Source organism: Bos mutus, chromosome 12 (genome assembly GCF_027580195.1).
Source record: "Bos mutus isolate GX-2022 chromosome 12, NWIPB_WYAK_1.1, whole genome shotgun sequence".
Classification (NCBI taxonomy): domain Eukaryota; kingdom Metazoa; phylum Chordata; class Mammalia; order Artiodactyla; family Bovidae; genus Bos; species Bos mutus.
The window spans coordinates 30199581-30219531 of record NC_091628.1 but is presented as its reverse complement, the minus strand read 5'-3'; the positions used below and the strand labels follow the sequence as shown (position 1 = coordinate 30219531).

The 19951-nt window shown below is 41.5% G+C and overlaps 1 protein-coding gene and 1 long non-coding RNA gene across 2 annotated transcripts in view; one reads left to right on the top strand and one right to left on the bottom strand.

Moving 5' to 3' along the window:
• The window catches only part of LOC138990199 (uncharacterized), a 32393-nt gene extending 23838 nt beyond the window's left edge, over positions 1 to 8555 (bottom strand). The window contains exon 1 of the mRNA XM_070380466.1: positions 8428 to 8555. The gene's annotated coding sequence lies outside the window, so the exon portion shown is untranslated. The remainder of the gene's footprint in view (positions 1 to 8427) is intronic.
• LOC138990200 (uncharacterized) lies at positions 8184 to 11645 on the top strand. Its single transcript, XR_011466317.1, has 3 exons — positions 8184 to 8311; positions 8505 to 8726; positions 11506 to 11645. It is a non-coding gene; the product is annotated as an uncharacterized lncRNA (long non-coding RNA).
• Positions 11646 to 19951: the final 8306 nt, after the last annotated feature.

Here is a 19951-nt window from a genome sequence, read left to right as displayed (position 1 = left end):
TAAATTGGGCAGTTTATAGGTTAACTCAAAATGTATGGTTAGTAGAGGGGCTTCCCTGGTGGTCTAGTGGTTAAGACTGTGCTTCCTGTGTGAGGGGCACAGGTTCAACCCCTGGTTAGGGAATTAATATCCCACATGCTTCTTGGTGCAGCCAAGAAAAATTTTTTAAAGTAATACAATTTTTTTTTAAAGATATGTTTACAAAAAAAAACTATGGCTAGTAGAGATGTGTCCGATGTGGATGTTGTCTGGAAGTTAGGCCATAGGGCAGCCAGAGTAAGTCAGAAGAGACACTAGTTCTAATATGTTTCTTTTCAGCCAAACAAGAAAGAGGCAAATGAATCAACAAAAAGAGCATAGGAAACTCGTTGCCTGGTTCACCTATCACTTCTGTAGGGCGTTCCGCATAAAATCTGCACAGGTAACCCTGATTTCTCACCTGCTCGCCCAGAGAACATCTTGATTCAAAGAAAGTGAAAGTTGCTCAGTCATGTACGACTCTTTGCGACCCCATGGACTATACAGTCCTGCAAATTTTCTAGGCCAGAATACTGGAGTGGGTAGCCTTTCCCTTCTCCAGGGGGTCTTCCCAACCCAGGAATTGAACCCCGGTCTCCCACATTGCAGGTGGATTCCTTACCAGGTGAGCTACAAGGGAAGCCCATCTTGATTCAAGGAGTATGAAAATACCTGAAGTTTTTCAGTTTTTTCGGCCATCTTCATAAATGAGCATCACCTCTCAGAATTTCAGAATCTCAGAATTTCATGTTTTCTGAAATTAATGATACTGTCATCCTCCTGATGCCTGCGGAATTTTTTTGGACTCTGTCCCTTACTGTCCAATTCAAGTACCACTCTCTGACTCAGCCTCCCATTCTACCTTCCCTGACCACCAGCAGGACACCCTGCCTGCATGGCCATTTTGATCACTGCCCACCTCCTGTTCAGAATACACAGTGGCTTCCGCTTGCTTTAGCAACTGTGCCCTCAGCCTGACCCCTCGCTGTCTCCAAAGGCTGAGCACCTCTTCTATTCCTGAGCTAATCTATTTATTATCTCCCTCTGTGCTTGGCTTATAAATAAATCCTGAGCCCAAGTCTTACCAATTGCTATTTCCCCCACCCGGAAAATTTGCATTTCTTCCTCCTACCACACCGTGTCCTTAAGTCACGCCCATTGTTTCTTTTACATCTGACTATGCTGGTTTGCACCTTCTCCAGTGGGGGGCTATCTGCGATGGGGGCATGAGGTCTTGAGAGGCCCCTCTCCATCCCCCTTGAAAGGTGAATAAGCACCCAGTGAGTGGATGAAGGCACATGTGAATGAATATTGGAATGGCAGAGGCTGCTCCGGTGCTAAAGTGACATTGCTTTTCAGTATAGAAAAAGCTAGCAATATTTTTCCAGCATGCAATAAAGAAAATGCTGTATTGAAGCAAATGAATATTTCTTAAGATTTTGTAGAGTGCAATAGGAATTGCTCTCTAAATGATGTTTGGAAATAGAAGAAGCTGAAAAGACAGTGGAGATATGAATGTGACTAATATTTCCCAACAGACAAGGAAGGGGATATAAATTTGTGATGGGAGATAACATACTGCCGCCTTCACACACCCACACACGGTGTGATCTTTGAGTAGGATTAGAAAAGCTTGATTCTGTAAGCCAAAAGAGGAGGCACGTCTAACTGATGAATCAGTTCAGTTCAGTTCAGTCACTCAGTTGTGTCTGACTCTTTGTGACCCCATGAATCGCAGCACACCAGGCCTCCCTGTCCATCACCAACTCCTGAGTTCACCCAGACTCATGTCCATCGAGTCAGTGATGCCATCCAGCCATCTCATCTTCTGTCGTCCTCTTCTCCTCCTGCCCCCAATCCCTCCCAGCATCAGAGTCTTTTCCAATGAGTCAACTCTTCGAATGAGGTGGCCAAAGTATTGGAGTTTCAGCTTCAGCATCAGTTCTTCCAATGAACACCCAGGACTGGTCTCCTTTATGATAGACTGGTTGGATCTCCTTGCAGTCCAAGGGACTCTCAAGAATCTTCTCCAACACCACAGTTCAAAAGCATCAATTCTTCAGCACTCAGCTTTCTTCACAGTCCAACTTTCACACCCATACATGACCATTGGAAAAACCATAGCCTTGACTAGATGGACCTTTGTTGGCAAAGTAATATCTCTTCTGCTTTTGAATATGCTATCTAGGTTGGTCATAACTTTCCTTCCAAGGAGTAAAGCGTCTTAATTTCATGGCTGCAATCACCGTCTACAGTGATTTTGGAGCCCAAAAAACTAAAGTCTGACACTGTTTCCACTGTTTCCCCATCTATTTGCCATGAAGTGATGGGACCAGATGCCATGATCTTTGTTTTCTGAATGTTGAGCTTAAGCCAACTTTTTCACTCTCCTCTTTCACTTTCATCAACAAGCTCTTTAGTTCCTCTTCACTTTCTGCCATAAGGGTGGTGTCATCTGCATATGTGAGGTTATTGATATTTCTCCCGGCAATCTTGATTCCAGCTTGTATTTTTTCCAGTCCAGCATTTCTCATGATGTACTCTGCATAGAAGTTAAATAAGCAGGGTGACAATATACAGCCTTGACGTACTCCTTTTGCTATTTGGAACCAGTCTGTTGTTCCATGTCCAGTTCTAACTGTTGCTTCCTGACCTGCATACAGGTTTCTCAAGAGGCAGGTCAGGTGGTCTGGTATTCCCATCTCTTTCAGAATTTTCCACAGTTTATTGTGATCCACACAGTCAAAGGCTTTGGCATAGTCAATAAAGCAGAAATAGATGTTTTTCTGGAACTCTCTTGCTTTTTCGATGATCCAACAGATGCTGGCAATTTGATCTCTGGTTCCTCTGCCTTTTCTAAAACCAGCTTGAACATCTGGAAGTTCACGGTTCACGTATTGCTGAAGCCTGGCTTGGAGAATTTTGAGCATTACTTTACTAGTGTGTGAGATGAGTGCAATTGTGCAGTAGTTTGAGCATTCTTCGGCATTGGCTTTCTTTGGGATTGAAATGAAAACTGACCTTTTCCAGTCCTGTGGCCACTGCTGAGTTTTCCAAATTTGCTGGCATATTGAGTGCAGCACTTTCACAGCATCATCTTCTAGGATTTGAAATAGCTCCACTGGAATTCCATCACCTCCACTAGAATAGGTTAGTCCAAAAGACAGCTCCCAATGGCCCACTGGCCATACCCCCAATTAAAGTAACTTCCAGAAATAATTCTTCAGATTGAATTATCTATGCAAATGATTTTTTAAAATTTTTTCTTTATTATCTATTTATCTGACTGCACTGGGTCTTAGTGTGGCATGTGGGATCTAGTTCCTTGACCAGGGAACAAGGGCCCCCTCATTGGGAACCTGGAGTCTTAGCCACCAGATCACCAGGGAAGTCCCTCAAAAGATTCTGTATTAATAATCTATATCAGGGTTTGGCAGACGCTCCATGGGCCAAATCCAGCCTACCTCCCACCTCTGAATGGAACACAGTGCACCCCTTCATTTTTGTATTGTCCATGGCTGCTTCCCACCATAAGGACCTGGCTGAGTAGTTGTGACAGAGACCCTGTGATCCACAAACTAAAAAATGGCCCTTCAGGGGAAAAGTTTGCAGGTGCTTGACCTACGTGATCTAAGGATATAGTAATTTGATCAGAAGCGCCATTAACTTGCTTTCTCCAGTGGGAGTGTAATATGGTTGCATAGATTATTTTCTGAAATAAGTGAGGGATTCAGACCTCCCTTCCTTCTTACCAGCAGTAGACCTGGGGCCTGGAATCTGGTTGGCTGGCTAAGGGAGCAGTAACCTCCAGTTACCAAGGAGAGTAACCAACTTGTCCTGGTTTTCTGGGAATTGCCTTGGTTTTCAAACTGAGCCCCTTGTTTCAGGCAAATCAGGACAGTTAACCACCCTGACATGTAGGGAACAGTGTACAGGGTCTGGGGCAGACTGACGGGGTCAAATCCCACTTCTGTGACTTTATGCTGTGTAGCTTTGAGTAAGTTACTTAACCTCTCTGAACCTCAACTACCCTATTTGTGAACTGATTCTATTCTGAGGACAGAGTGTAAAGATTAAAAGACATTATACACAGAAAGAGCCCAGCATAGAATAGGCACTTATTAAATACTCATTCCCTTCCTACCCTTCAGATGATTATCAGCTAATATTTTTATCCAATCCTTTTTTTCCCCAATCTTTAGCCAACATTCATTTTTTCATAAAATTATCAGAAGGGAAATTTTATTTATTTATTTATTTATTCATTTATTTGGCTGCACCAGGTCTTCGTTGCAGCATGTGCGATCTAGTTCCCTGACCAGAGATTGAACCTGGGCCCCCTGCTTTGGGAGCTGAGAGAGTTAACCACTGGACCAGCCGGGAAGTCCCAGAAGGGAAATTTTAAAATACTGTTCTATGCCCTCTATTTTCTAATGATGTTGTTTCTTTGCCCTTTACAAATAAATATCCAAATAAACAAATAATTTGTACGGCAGTGAGGGAAGTAGCCCACCCATGCAAAATTGCCTGGTTTTCAATTTGATAACTGTTCTATATTTTAAACATAAACACCTGGAGACAAGTGATGGCTGAATTCTGTTTTGTCCAATTATGGATACATTCCAGGAAGGTCTGCTGTACCCAGCCAGTTAAAGTAGCTTGTGATCAGAGATTCCTGGTGGTCCAGTGGTTCGGACCCGGTGCTTTCACTGTGGGACCTCGGTTCAATCCCTAGTCGGGGAACAAAGATCCTGAAAGCTACACGGCCCAGCCCCCCTAAAAAAAAAAAAAGTAGCTTGTGATGCCTTGGGTCCATGACCAGATCCAGAACTTCTGGAAAACAAGATTCAGGGGCTTTTTCTAACCTGGTACTGTGTGCCTCTAATGGAGAATGTTGATAGAAAGCAAGCTGATGGAGGCTGTGAGTGCCACCTCACTCATGGTTCCTCTGACGGATCACTGTGACCCGAGTGCTAAGTGGACCAACACGCTCATTAATTTTTTAAAGAGGTTAATAATACACAGACAGTGGTGTCAAATCTGATAGCAACCTACATGCCATCTAAAGTCCCCGAGATGAGATCAAAGGGACGAGACACTATTAACCTAATTCCAACTCTCAGCATTTTGATTTAACATCCGGTGGGTTAGCAAATGTGCAAGATGGAATTCAGTAATGTGTACTTCCATAATAGTTTATACTTCCAATTACACTTAAAATCCTAGTTGGTCCCCAACAAATTCAATTCCTTTAACCTATAGTTATAGGACTTTGAGAAATAATTTTTTTTTACTAAAATAATTGGTCAAATCAATTCAAAACTGTCAACATTTAATTTAATATCCAGATTCTTAGTAAATGTACAGAGTGGAATTAAATAATGTGGACTTCTATGGTAATGTGTAACCTAAAAACTTCCAAATACATATACAATCCTAGCTGATTTCCAATAAATTCAATTTACTTGAGGCTGTGGCCATGTGATTTTAATGAATCAAACCTTTTAACCAAATTAATTGGTCAAAATAGCCAAAACTTATAAATTCCGTGAAAATGTCAGGGGATTGGCTGATTTGAATGGCTAATGCAGCAAAATAAGTCAGATTAGTAGCTCAGAATACAGACTGCTTTAATTTGATTTAAACTATAGACATCTGTTTGCCTTTTTGATTGGGACAACACCAAAAAGCACTAGTTTCCAAACTTGGCTGATTCTACATTAGAATCACCTGGGGAGCTTTCAAAACGTCCAAAGCCCAGGCCACACCATAGACTGTTAAATCAGAATCCTTGTGGGTAAGACTCGCGTCAGTCCCTTTGTAAGTTCTCCAGGTGACTGGGAACCACTGGCATCAAGTTCAAATAACTGGGGGTGAAGCCACCATAATATGTTATGGATTAAAGTGAAAACCCAAGTTGGAGGAGAAAAGACTTTGTAGTAACATACAGTATATTAATAACAAGCAAATCATTTATTATATAATTTGTTTTGTTATATAAAAATAGTTCACTATTTACTGAGTTCTCACCAAGTGCCAAACATTGTGCCAGATTTTACATGGATTATTTTATTAAATTCTCACATGTGACCGAGAAGCCTTATGAAGCTGATTATGTTACCCATCTTACAGATGAAGAAATTGAGGCACTGGAGGTGAAATACTTGCTGAAAGATACACATCTAGCTGGTTGTCAGGTGAGGGCTGGCACAAAGCAGTGTGAGTCTGAGTCCAAAGCCTGGACTTGAATGATTTTTGAAAACCAGTGACTTGAAATTCTGGGCTCTGTAGGCCTTTGAACTTCACATCCTTATTTCTTTGCGGGCATTGCTTTGGGATTTTGTTGTGTTTTTCACTTTTGTTTCTGGATGCAAAGGCCTTTCCAAACAGTGCACAAAAGCAATTTCTGATGCCCCCTGGGAGGGAGGTTGCCTGACTTTATGCATATAATAGGCAGAGGAGTTAATATTCCACCTTAGAGTTCCTCTCAGGGGAGTTTCTAGCAGACTTAAAGCTCTCTCAGGCCACAGAAAGAGAACCTGAAACAAAACCTCCATGTCAAGGAAACGGACGTATTTGCTAAAGCATGTTTAAATTTTAATCTAAAAAGAGTAACAACATAATGGGGTTTTCCATTCACTGCAAATCTGGTTATTTCACAAAATCTTCACTTGACCTGTCAACCTGGATGGGTTTCTTTCAAGTTTTTTGAGTTTTGTTTTTGAGGCCTCCTAAATAACATCAAATAATATCCACTCAGTACCAGCTGAAATCTTAACATTTAGCTGATAAATGTTGACAGTTTTTGGTTGCACAATGAAAAACAAAAAGAAGAAAGATGAAAATCTAATGTCACGGTCATTGGCAGCCGTTTCCTGTGACAATTATGGCGCTGTACACTCATTTCTGAATGGTGTCTTCTCTGTCCTTTGCACACAAAAGCTGAGAAAGGAGCTGAAACTACCCCCAGAAGTTCCCCCAGGACCAAGGCCAATCATCAGAGCAGAATCTGGGCCAATCTCAGCAGTTGTGTTTTTTTTTCTTCCGCCTACTTACCTCAAGAGAGCAGTTTGTCTGCTTCCAAGGACCCGCCCACCCCCAGCAACTTCTGGGTGGGGTTCAGGCTCTGCCTGCAGCCCCCAGGCTTACTGCGCTGGTGGGACCAGCCAGGCTCCTGCCACCCAGACAGGGCAACTTGAACTTGACCTTGGAAGGGACCGGAAGTTCTTCTGGCAGCAGGCACCAAGGAGGGGCTGGGGGGAAGCGGCCTGTCCCTTGGAAGGCTGGGTCCTGGCAGCCCAGTGCTGCCAACTGTACCCACCTTCGAGAATCGGGAGGACCCTAGGCTCCAACAACGCTCTGCGCCCCCAGTGTCACCTCCCACTCTCCTTTGTGGGAGAAGAGCTGGGGGCGACCAGGACCCATCCCTGTTTCGACTGCTTGTGGGCAGAGCAAGGGGTCCGTTTAAATTTCCTTTTAGGCGTCCTTCTTAAAAGACTGAACTTGCGGGAATCCCCTGGAAGTCCAGTGGTTAGTAGGACCCGGCGCTCTCACTCCGGCCGTGCGTTCGATCCTTGGTCTGGGAACTAAGATCTTGCAAGACGCACGGTCAAAAAAACAAACAAACAAAAGATATAAAAAGGTACTTGCCATGGTGCTGTCTAAATAAGACTTAGGTTTTCAAGTTTTAGGAGTGTGGCCAGAGGAGAATATGAGTCTTGTCGCTAGCAGGAAACTCAAGAGAAAAAATATTTTAAGGCGATGATGTCAAAAGACTGAACGACTCTCTGGGGTCAGGCTAGGCATCAAGACCCCCGAGAGGTGGAGTCAGCTCTGCGCAGAGAGGGGGCCCGTCCTCCCTCACCTCGTGCAGAACAGGGGATCCCTGGTGCTGGCCGTCGTGGAGGCGGGCAGCGATCGGGCTCCTCCATAGCCCCAGGGCGCACGGTGCTGGGGGCCCCGCGCCGGCAAGGCGGCCTCGGCGGGCGCGGGGCGCTCCGCGCGGCGGCTCCTGGCCCGCGTGGCGGCGGCTGGCGCGCTTCCCGGCGGCTCCCGGCCGCAGCTGCCGAGCTATTTGCAGCCTCCACATCCTGAGAGCCGAGACCAGGCCGCTCCCCGGGGCGACTGGGAAGCGGGAGGCCAGGCGGGGCCTTCCTGGATCAGGAGGGGGAGCCAGGCAGTTCGGAAATAGCGACCTGCAGGGTCGCAGGGGCTTTTGCTGGGGCTGCCCGGGGGAGTCCTGAGCCTCAGCCGCCCCCACGCCTCGTCAGAGCCCCAGAATGAGGGTCAGCAGGTGGGTGACCAACCCAGCTGGAAAATGAGCGAACTTTCCGCTGCAACGCCCCAGGGAGGCCTTTCCAGACGGTCCCTCCCACGCCCCCGCCCCGTTCTCCCACTTTCATCACTCACCTTTATCAGCATATCCTGAGCAGCAGCCGAAGTGCTCTTTCTTACGTGTTTACTTGTTCATTGTTGGCCTCCTCCAGGAACGTGCGGGCTCCTACAAAGTCCTGTGGAAGATGCCTGTCTGTTCCGCTGATCTCCTGTCTCCAGGCCCAAGGAGGGGTGCCTGGCTCCTTTGTAAGAGAATGAAGGGATCCGGAAAGAGAGGGGGCCTGCTGGACGATCAACGAGCCGGATTTCTCACCTTCCCATTCCGAGGAGGTGTTGTCATCAACCTTTAGAGAGAAACTGGATTGATTTAGGGGGTAAGGAAGTTCATTCTCCCTGGCTTTATATATATTTTCCAACCCACTGCTAAATGTTAGTGGTCTTTAGTGTCTTTATGTGATGTATACCACTTGTCAGTATTTATTTAATGTAATCTATGTCATTTAAAGAAGGTTAAATTATAGGGTAACTAGAGAGCGACAATAATATAATTTAAGCACAATCATTTACAGGAAGATTTCCGCCCTAAAACTTGGTTAAAATACATTTGAGACAGACACCGTTCAATTCATTGCACAAATTTGACTTTGTGACAGCTCCAACATAGTCTGTTGTATTTAATAAGAAGTCCTGCCCATAAAAGAAGATTTAATGACATTAATGAAATTGCCTTTATGTATTAATGGAACTGAAGGAGTCTTAACTCTAAAAGCAAATGTTCTTTAAACCTAAATATTTGATACTCAAGAAAATCAGCTGAGAAAAAACTTGTCGAAAGTGATGATTCTATCTGATAATGGTATCCACATCTGGAGATACTGTGAAAATTACTTTATGCAGTGGATAAATTAGTGTCCATTCTTCTCAAGGTCTCAGAGTTCATAACTTATTTTTTATACTTATAGTGAAATGTCCCCATTTTTTGGCAAGCTTTATCCCAGATCCCTCTAGGCAACTGGGAGGTAGGGTATATCAACTTAAATTTCTAGAAATTGTATCCTATTTGGCATTAGAACCCATATGTTAGAATTTGTAGTTTGCCACAGGGGAGAAAATGAGTTCACTCCTGAAGCACTTATTTAAGATCACACATGTGATCCAGCAGTCAAAGGAGCATCCGCCACCCTCCTAGGACTGACAGCCCGAGTGGAAAACCATCACCCCATCGTTTGAACGGAGTGACAGACAATTGTTTAATTTGAGTTGCATTCTGACTGCTGCTCTTATTAATGGAAAATGGAAAATAGAAATCTTGTGCAAAAGAACTTGGCTTGAAGGTCATGTGTCTAGACATAGGGAACTGGGAATCCAGCACCCCTGCCTGCAGATTTGGGGGGAGGCTGCCATAGTCCCACTGGGGATGTGCACCGACCTTAGAGGTGTTGGAGGTCCTGAGTAGCCCCCTCCAGGGGCCACAGGTACCCTGTTTCACTGGAGATTTGGGTCAGGAGAGGAAGGAACTAGCAGGATGGGCAGAGTCCACCTGTGAGGAAAGGAGAGACTTGGGATGTCTTATCACAGATTTTACAGATCAGGGGTAAAGGTCCCCAAGGGCTTCTTCCATACCTTGGACTCTCTCTCAAGGAAAGGACATTTGAGTGTCTGCCCTATTTTTATCATTTTATCATATGTTAGAAGTCATGCTAACTAATTAGGTAGGGGGCCACCTACACACAGTAAAATCATATGTTGAATGGTACAGTATCTTATACTTGTAGCAGCCACATTTCAATGAATAAAATTTCTTTTAAAATTCTTGTATAAAAAAATTGAAAGACTTCTTTATACTGGGTGAAAACTTAGATTTCAAACCTAATTTTGATCAGCTTTATCATGAATACATTTTGTGAGTTTATTCCTTAAAAGTCTTTCTCAGGCTTTCTCCTCTTAACTCTCTAAAGTGATACCAGATGGGTTTTATTCTGTTTTTAGCTAAAATTGGATCCTGGGAAAGAATCTAGTGTAGATATAAGAAGATGACTGTCATCTGACAATTTCCACTACTTACCTAACCGACTCCCTCCCTGGGTTTAAAAGAAACCAGAAACTTGATGGAGACCTGCATCCCCAAACCTTTGAGAGGAAGAATAACAGTTGTGTTTCCAAAAATTAGTAATAGCTATTCCTTGTAAGTGGATTGCAGTGCAATCACAAAAGCCTGCCTATCTCTAGGAAAAAAGTTTCTAGGTCTCCTTTCACTGAAATGTGGCTCCAAAGAGCCTATTTCATTGCAAAGAAGGTGCTTTGACTGGGTGCTCAGCAGGTCCCTCAGTAAGGCAATGTCAATGGTTGTAATCAAAGTTCCCTAGAACTATGGAGGGTATAGGCCCTCCACACCCATTAACAGGAGCTCCTGTTTACGTTCTTGGCCGGTTACCCTGCTTCCGTGCAGGCTGCCACCCTTGGCCCAAGTGTTGTCTGCTAACTTGCCACCAACAAGTCACTGGAACAGCATCAGACTCCCAAACACTGTCCCAAGGTCCCGGGCAAGTCCACTTATTTATCACATGCTTTCCTCTTGGTTTACAGCTTTACATAAAAAGAACTAAAGCACATACTAAACTCTGTCCTCAGCATTTATTCATTTTGTGGGTTATCTTTTCATCCTATTTGATGGTGGAGGCATGAAAGCTAATGAAGATATATTTTGAGGTTAACTTCTATTTGTACTAGCAGTTTCTAAATAATTTTCCCATTTAGAAAATATATTTATAGTAAAACAAAAGAGAAATGTTTTTAATGATGTTTTAAAATTTGTTATTAGTATTTTTGGCTGCATCACGAGGCATGTGGCATCTTGGTTCCCTGATCAAGAACTGAACTTGTATCCCCTGCACAGGGAGCACAGAGTCCCAACCACTGGACCATCAAGGAAGTCCCATTTTTATGGTTTTTTTTAAAGTGAGATTTTAAATATTATTAATAATAGCCTACTAAGACTCCTTTGGAGAAGGCAATGGCAACCCACTCCAGTACTCTTGCCTGGAAAATCCCATGGACGGAGGAGCCTGGTAGGCTGCAGTCCATGAGGTCGCTAAGAGTCGGGCACGACTGAGCGACTTCACTTTCACTTTTCACTTTCATGCACCGGAGAAGGAAATGGCAACCCATTCCAGTGTTCTTGCCTGGAGAATCCCAGGGACAGAGGAGCCTAGTGGGGTCGCACAGAGTTGGACACGACTGAAGCGACTTAGCAGCAGCAGCAGAAGCAGCAGCAGCAAGACTCCTTGGTTTTAAAGGTGAGAAAAAATTTTATTGGGCCTTAAAATGAAGACATAGCAAAAAACAATAATAATAAAACTATATCTCTGTTGTTTTTTCCCAAGTCAGTTTGATTCTTAACTGTTATTCTTTAAAAATTCTCAAGACCTTAACATTAAAAAAAAAAACCCTTCAAATATTAGATTTACAATAATGTATCTCTTACCTAATTTTTAAAAATAAAATCAATATTACTTCTAATGGTTCATTATAATTATCTGTAGAAGCTCAGTATATATAAATTCATGATATAAAGTTTTACAATGTTGATCTCTAAAGTTTTGGTCCTTAAAAGAAGTGAAAAATTTATATTACTTTTCAGGTTTGATCCATATAGTATAAAATCCAATACTTATCAATGTATGAAATAAATTCCTATGGGACTGACTAAAAGATAATTTTTTTTTATAATTAATCCAATTTTATGTTGACCTGTTGACCACTATTTGATAAGACATGTACTCCCTAGAAGAATTGTTGACCTGTGTCTCGGTGTTAAATCACATGTGAAAGCACAGTTAACTGTATTTAAAGAAAATAATTCTGATACAAATGACTAGGAAGTTTTGGAAATCATGTAGATTATTATGAAGAATACAACTAGATCCAATGAAATGAAAAGCAAGAAGCTCTAATGGTTTTGCAAAAATTTCAAAGTTTTTTCACCCATTCCAATTGATCCACACGTTCTCTTTTTGCAGTCCTGCAATTACTTAAATATAAAAGTGCTTTCTGTTAATCTTCAACCTGAAAAGTAGTAAAATAACAGAAGCATAAAGGAGAACAGTCATTTCAACCCAACAGCTCTCCAGGTTTTTAAGGCTTTTAATCTGCTTGCTTTTGAAGGCTTACCCCTTTCACAATTTCCCCCACTGCTTTATAGAATCTTAGAAATCATGAACCTACATATCTCTTATATGTAAAATTGTCTCAATAGCCTTTTAAAAAGTTATTACATTTGGGTGCAAACTTGCTCAAGGTGGCTTGGTAAAACCAAATTAATCATTTCATTTCATTCAAAAACTGACTTCAAATTCATCCATTTAACTTTGAGGAATATGTATAACCTAACAAAATAATCATGGACACAAAAGTATGGGTACAAGAAAAGATGAGTCATCTTAGCCTTATTCAAAATACTTAAAAAATCAACAAACAAGGTCCTTCCTACAGAAAGAAAACACAGAGAACTTTATTCAATATCTTGTGACAAACCATAATGAAAAAGAATATGAAAAAGAGTGTATATGTATGTGTGCATCACTTTGCTGCACAGCAGAAATTAATCCAACATTGTAAATCAACTATACTTCAATAAAACTAACTAAAAAATCAGAAACCACACAAACATCTAATAAGATGGGATTGACTAGATCATTTATGGTATTTTTAAAATTAATTGATTTGGCTGTGCCAGGCCTTGGTTGCGGCACGTGAAATCTTCAACCTTTAGTCGTGGTATATAGGATCTAGTTCCCTGATCAGGGGTTGAAGCTGGGCCCCCTGCATCGGGAGCTTGGAGTCTTGGCCACTGGACCCCATCCGGGAAGTCCTCTAGCAACATCAATTTAAAATACATTTGGCACAGAATGTATGATATTTTATATTTACTCAGTGGAAAACCATGGAGGCAGTAGAAATGATGCAATGCAGAGCACAATAAGAATATATGATGATAAAGTTAGTTTAATAAAGATTGTTTTCCGTAAAAGTCATTTTCAAATAGAATGTTTGTAAATATGTTACCATTTTTTTGTAAAACAAATATATATACCACAACCCAATTTGAAAATGGGCAAGGCGGACTTCCCTGGTAGTACAGTGGATAAGCATCCACCTGCCAATGCAGGGGACATAGGTTCGATCCCTGGTTCAGGAAGATTTCATGTTCTGCGGAGCAACTAAGTCTGTGCGGCCACAACCACTGAGCCTGTGCTCTAGAGCCTTGGCTCTGCAACAGGAGAAGCCATGGCAATGAGAAGCCCGTGTACCACAGTGAAGAGGAGTCTCCACTCTGCAACTAGAGAAAAAGCCCAAGCACAGCAACCAAGACCCAGGGCAACCAAAAAATAAGTCATTTTTTAAAAAATTGGCAAAGAACTTAAATTAGTTCTCCCAAGAAGGTGTGCAAATGGCCAATAAGCACATGAAAAGATGTTTAGTATCGTTAGTCATTAGGGTAATACAGTCAATACCACAAGGAGATGCATGCACTAGGATGGCTATCACAGATATGCATGGAAAACAGGAAGTGTTGGTGAGGTTGTGGAGAAGTTGGAATGCTCATCCATTGCTAGAGGGAATGTAAAGTGGTTCAGCTGCTGTAGAAGAGTCATCTTAGCCATCGTGGTCCCTCAAAAGATTAAACATAGAATTATCACGAGATCCAGTAATTCCATTCTTACATATGTACACGGAGAATTGAAAACAGGTATTCAAAACAATACATGAACATGCATGTTCATAGGAGTACTGGTCAAGTGTCCATCAACGGATGAATGAATACATGAATTGTGATATATACCACCAATGGAATATTATTCAGCCACAAAAAGGAATGAAATACTGATACGTACCACTATGTGGATGAACCATGAGAAGCAGTGCTCAGTGAAAGAAGCTAGACACAAAAGGTCACATATTGTACAGTTCCATTTATATGAAATACCCACAATAGGTAAATCCATGGAGACAATGCAGATTGGGTTTTGCCAAGAGTCAAGGGGGAGGGAGGAATTGATGGTACAAGATTTCCTTCTGGGGTGATGAAAATGTTTGGAACTAGTGGTGGTGTTGCACAACACTGTGAATGTACTAAATGCCATTGAATTGTTCATTTTATCTTATGAGAATCTCACCTCAGATTAAATAAGTAAATATATACACATATATTTTATTTATTAATCACATATATATGTGTTGCATTTCCCAAGTGGTGCTAGTGGTAAAGAATCTGCCTGCCAATGCAGGAGATGCAAGAGATGCAGGTTTGAACCCTGGGTCAGAAAGATCCCCTGGAGGAGGAAATGGCAACCGGCTCCAGTATTCTTGCCTGGAGAATCCCACGGACAGAGGAGCCTGGTGGCTATGCTCCATAGGGTCGAGAAGAGTCGAACACTACTGAAGCGACTTAGCACCAATATACGTGTGTTAATCATGTTACATATATAAAACTACAAGGGCGCATAATATGTTAATTGTTGATAGAATTGTAGATTTTTGGTTTCTTGGTTGTTTTCTTTCAATGAATGTAAATTTTACTCACAATAACAGTTTTTCAAAAGAGATTGCAGTGCATTGCAATCCTTCCTTCTTCTGGAGTTCAGGTTGCAGTTCTAAGGACTCATACGCAGCACACATTCTTCTGGGGCTTCCCAGCCCTTTAGAATCAGGCAGCTTATCAGTTTCTACATGATTGACAGTATTTTAGTTTTGTTTTGCCTGTAAGTGTCCTGAGTCCAAGTAAACAGAAGGAGGAAGGCCAGAGAGGAGTCACAGGAATCACAGCAGTGTGCTGACTTGCTGGAACAATCGTAGCCAAGGCAGGGGAACCCAGGCAGAAAAAGAGTTAGGGAGGAAGGCTTCCAGCTGTGCCCCACCCCACCCCCCACACACACCTGGTTCCTGTCCTTACAGGGAAGGGGAAGAAACTCGTAAATTTCTTTGCACCTGCTCTTAGTCTGGTGCTGCTAGATTGTTTTGATACTGCTTTTGGTCTCTGAGCCAGCCTTTGAATTTTGGTGGGCCTCTACTGACTCACTGCTCTGTGCAAATGCACCAGCTGGACTCCCAAGAGCCTAGAGCCTTTCACTTCTAATGTGCTAGGACCCTACACTGGCACTATGCTTTACTCTTTGCTGTCATTCAGTCGGTAAGTCGTGCATGACTCTGTGACCCCATGTACTGTAGCCCACCAGGCTCCCCTGTCCTTCACCATTTCCCAGAGTTTGCTCAGATTCATGTCCATTGAGTCGGTGATGCTATCCAATCATCTCATCCTCTGTTGACCTCTTTTCCTTTTGCCTTCAATCTTTCCCAGCATCAGGGTCTTTTCCAATGAGTCGGTTCTTCACATCAGGTGGCCGAAGTATTGCAGCTTCAGCTTCAGCATCAGTTCTTCCATTGAATTTTCAGAATTGATTTCCTTTAGGACTGACTGGTTTGATCTCTTTGCAGTCCCAAAGCAATGACACCTCTTGATCCTCTTATAAAAAAAAAAAAAAGACTTCTCAGCCTGTGTGTGTCTAGCCCACTCACCATGCCCAAGTCCCAGACAGGTGGACTCCAAGTGGGAGAGCAAGACTTGAGGTTCCCTGAAAGTTAGGCGGGGGAGTAGGGAGGGGGCTGCCACATCCTTGCTGTGAACAGCCCCAAGTTCTTATTCTTCACAGTATTGAGTAACGTACAACTCACCCCCAGCCCATGCTTATTTGCTTTAGGACTTTTCTTACCTGCTTATGTTCAGAACACTTTATAGGATGATCCCTAGTTGAAACCCAGTGAAGGAAAAGTATGATAAAGCCTGTAATTGGAGATTCTATGTAATTCTAAGGAACTAGGCTTAATTCCACTTTAAAGTCTATTAATACAATTGCACTTATAAATGCATTTGCAGTATGCCGTTTTCCTAAAGTACCATCTCCAGCTAGGACGTGAAGCAGTGGTCATTTTATCCCATTTAAGGCAGATCCTCAATATCCATTCCTCTTTTCCAAATAACCTATCATCTCCTAATGCCCGGAATCCGGCCCACACAATCCTTGACTATAGTTTTTCTCCGAAACTATTGGTTACAGCTTCTGTAAAGATTGACACACAACCTCTGCTAGAAAAATCCCTCCCCAGGTAAAGCTTCTGGATCCAAGATGCCAAAATAGGAAGTTCCTCATTTTCACACAATGAATTCATTATTGCAGTAACTTTATAGAGAAATAATTTGTTCAGTAGTGCAAACAGTCTAAATAGTCACACCCAAGGGTCTCTCATGTCTGATTCTACCTCGTGTTTGGGTGGCTCTGAACAAACAACAGTATTTCAGTATTTTAATTTCTCATCTTTTAAAAATGGAGAGTCTGTAAAGCAGTTATCCTTCAATTAAAAAAATAAATTAAAAAAATAATGCAACAAGGAAAAAAAAAGGGAGAGTCATTTCATAGAGCTAAAGAATAATCAGTAAAAAAAAAAAATCCTGATTTATCTTAGAAATCATCGCTAAAAACTTTCACAGTAAGGATAGCCTTGGGGAAGCGGTCCTTTTGTCAGTATCTGCCAAATTTTAAATGCACTTGACTCGGCAATTCTATTTCAAGGTGTTCACTGTGGTAGTTAGGAATAGCAAAAAATAGCCAACAACACGAATGACATCAGTAATTATCAAATGTATTATGGAACATCATACCATGGAATGTCACTTGTATGTTTGAATTGTGTGACTGAAGAGAAAAAAAAGTACAAGAGTCTCTTTTTCACTGATTTTCTCACCACTGTTGATTGGCTTTCATTCTCTGCATCCTTGATCCTACCATTGTTCAAGCTGCCATAATTCCTCTTATCATTCCAGATCTGTACTACTGCTTCCTCCTTTTCAGCCAGTTACATCTATAGATCAAACCAATGACATGACTCAGGCTTCCCTGGTGGCTCAGATGGTAAAGAATCTGCCTAAAATGGAAACCCAGATTTGACCCCTGGGTTGGGAAGCTCCCCTGGAAAAGGGAATGGCTACTCACTCCAGTGTTCTTGCTGGAGAATCCCGTGGACAGAGGAGCCTGGTGGGCATATAGTTCATGGGGTCGCAAAGTCAGACACTGAGTGACCTTCATTTTTACTGGCAGCTGTGATTCCAGACCAAAACCTACTAGAAGGTGTGGGCATATTCTGGAGTATGGCCCATTAAATTATGCCTGTCATCCCATGTCCTGAGCCAGGGTGTACTGTTAAATAGCAGTGTTCCTAGAGCAGAGCCGTTTTGCCTTGTTACTTACTCCAGGGACCAACTTGGCTTAGACCCAGGGAACTTCCCAAGTTCTGGCAAGTGTTAGCACTGTTCATGTCTTCGCTGTTAACAAGCGGGCCAGTGAACCAGCTTGCATCTCTTGTTGCATAGGTATCCAGAGTTTCCTAGCTTTTATGTTGTTTTAAAAGCATTTCAAGAGTCAATTTACAGAAAATGACAATGCATCAATGTGAAAAAAAATTTTTAAATAAGTTACCACTTAACAGACTACTTACTAGCCAATGGTTCACACTTGAGCAGCAGTTAATCCCAAGATGTAAACTGTAATGGGTTTGTGCTAATTTATAGTTATACCATCCTATGCAGAAAGTACCTGGCTGGTATTGAAAGAGGTATTTCAGGCACTTTGAGGCCTGTTACACTGAACAGACCTAAATTTGAACTTCTGTCATGGTTTATATGATGCCAAGCAAGGGAGTTGCCCACACTTTCCATTCAGAAATTTCTGTCTTATATTTCCAGTGCATCTTCAATACAGCTGGATACTACCCTAATGTCTAACAATACTGAAAAAATCCCCCAGGCTGTGAAGGAAGTATTTGCTGAACATCTTGTCACTCGGGCACTTTTCACCTTTTATCATTTTTGAGTCTTACCCCTGTGGTGCACAGGACACAATTTCCAGATTAAGAAAATTAATACAGCAAATATCAGTAACTGATAGCAAGGCCAAAAGGACAATCATAGTAACTAACCAGCCAATACCTCCCAACCTTTAGGAAAACAATTAGTTTTTAAATCAGTATGCCAATTTTATCAATTTTTAAAATGCAGAAAATACTATAGTTTAATCTGATGTGAAGAAAATCTTTATAACCCATAGTGCTGTAACTGTTTCTAAACATTGAAATAGTTCCTCTGTGTTAACTTTTAAAAAACCATCTCCAGTTAAACAAGGGTTTTCCACTAAATTATTTAAATTGCCTCCTACCTCCCTTTATTTGCATTTTGGATACCAAAGTTTCAGGGTGTACTTTTGAATACTGAAGAGCTAGTATGTCTGAAGATTTAAGAGGGTTTTTGTCCATGTCTTCCTGTCAAGACCTGAATCCAGTTAGTTAACCTGAAAAAATCCTTGTTCCCATTCTCAACATCTCCTGCCACATAATACCCACTCAAGTTCCTCAGGGCAGAATTTATCCATTTAGGATTGCCTACTAGCAACAATTTCTATAGCTATAGGAAACTTGCATGTAAATCAGAGATAACGCCTTGTTCCTCTTGACCAAAAATTTGATAAATTTTGACAATTTCAGCCTTCCTTTGATGTCCTCTCCTTTAGCTTAGAAAAGGGAAGTTTAGATTTATAATCACTATTCTGCTTTTTACTTACATGTACCTTGCTTTGGAAAACTATCTTACTCAGTAGTCTGGAAGCAAAATTAGTTTTTTCCTAATTTATAGATAGCAGCCTGAGAACACATGGAATGTCTCATGGAAATCTTTTTTTATCAGCCCATTAACCTATTTATAAGGGTGAAGTGAGTATTTTTAAAAGGATAAACTTTGGCAGCCCTTACACTTAAAGGATGTTGCTAAGAGATATTAAGATAAAATATGTATATAACAAAAATCTTAAGTGAAAGCCATTTAACTAATATTTAAAACCTCTGCAATTATTAGTTTATTAGTATCATCCAGGACTCAGATGTTCAGTATTCCTCCTGAAATTACATAAACAAATGCAAATGGAAAGAATCCAAGTCAAAATTATATAACAAAACAGCACTCCATCACAAAAGCGTGTAAAATTACAAGAACGCTATTTTAAAACACTGGCACTTTAAGAGAACAATAATCTCAAAAACCACAAAATTGCCAAATTGTTCCCTAAACTGCTAAGCAGATAAACATATGACCCTAATGAATGAGCTGGAGTTTTGTAAAGAAAAGTCAAATTCAAATAAATCAGTTAATTCATACTGAAATACAAAGTGTCTTCCTCCCTTGTCTATTCGATTTATAAAGGGGCAAACCATAATACAGGAAGATATACCTGATTTAAAATGTGGTATATAACTTTTAAAGTCAGCCCAATTAATTAAAAATACCTTTAACCAAGGGTCTCAAGTTTCCTAAACAATCTCTACTTGGATAAGCAGGAGAAGACATTTACAGCCAGCACTTTTTCCCAGAGCCTTTGCTGGGACGATCATCGACAAAAAAACAATATGGCAGTCTTGTATTTTAAGCTCACGCTTTTGGGGATACATTCTCGGGTCTTTAACGTGGGAACTGCAAATATAACTGCCATTACATGGTAAT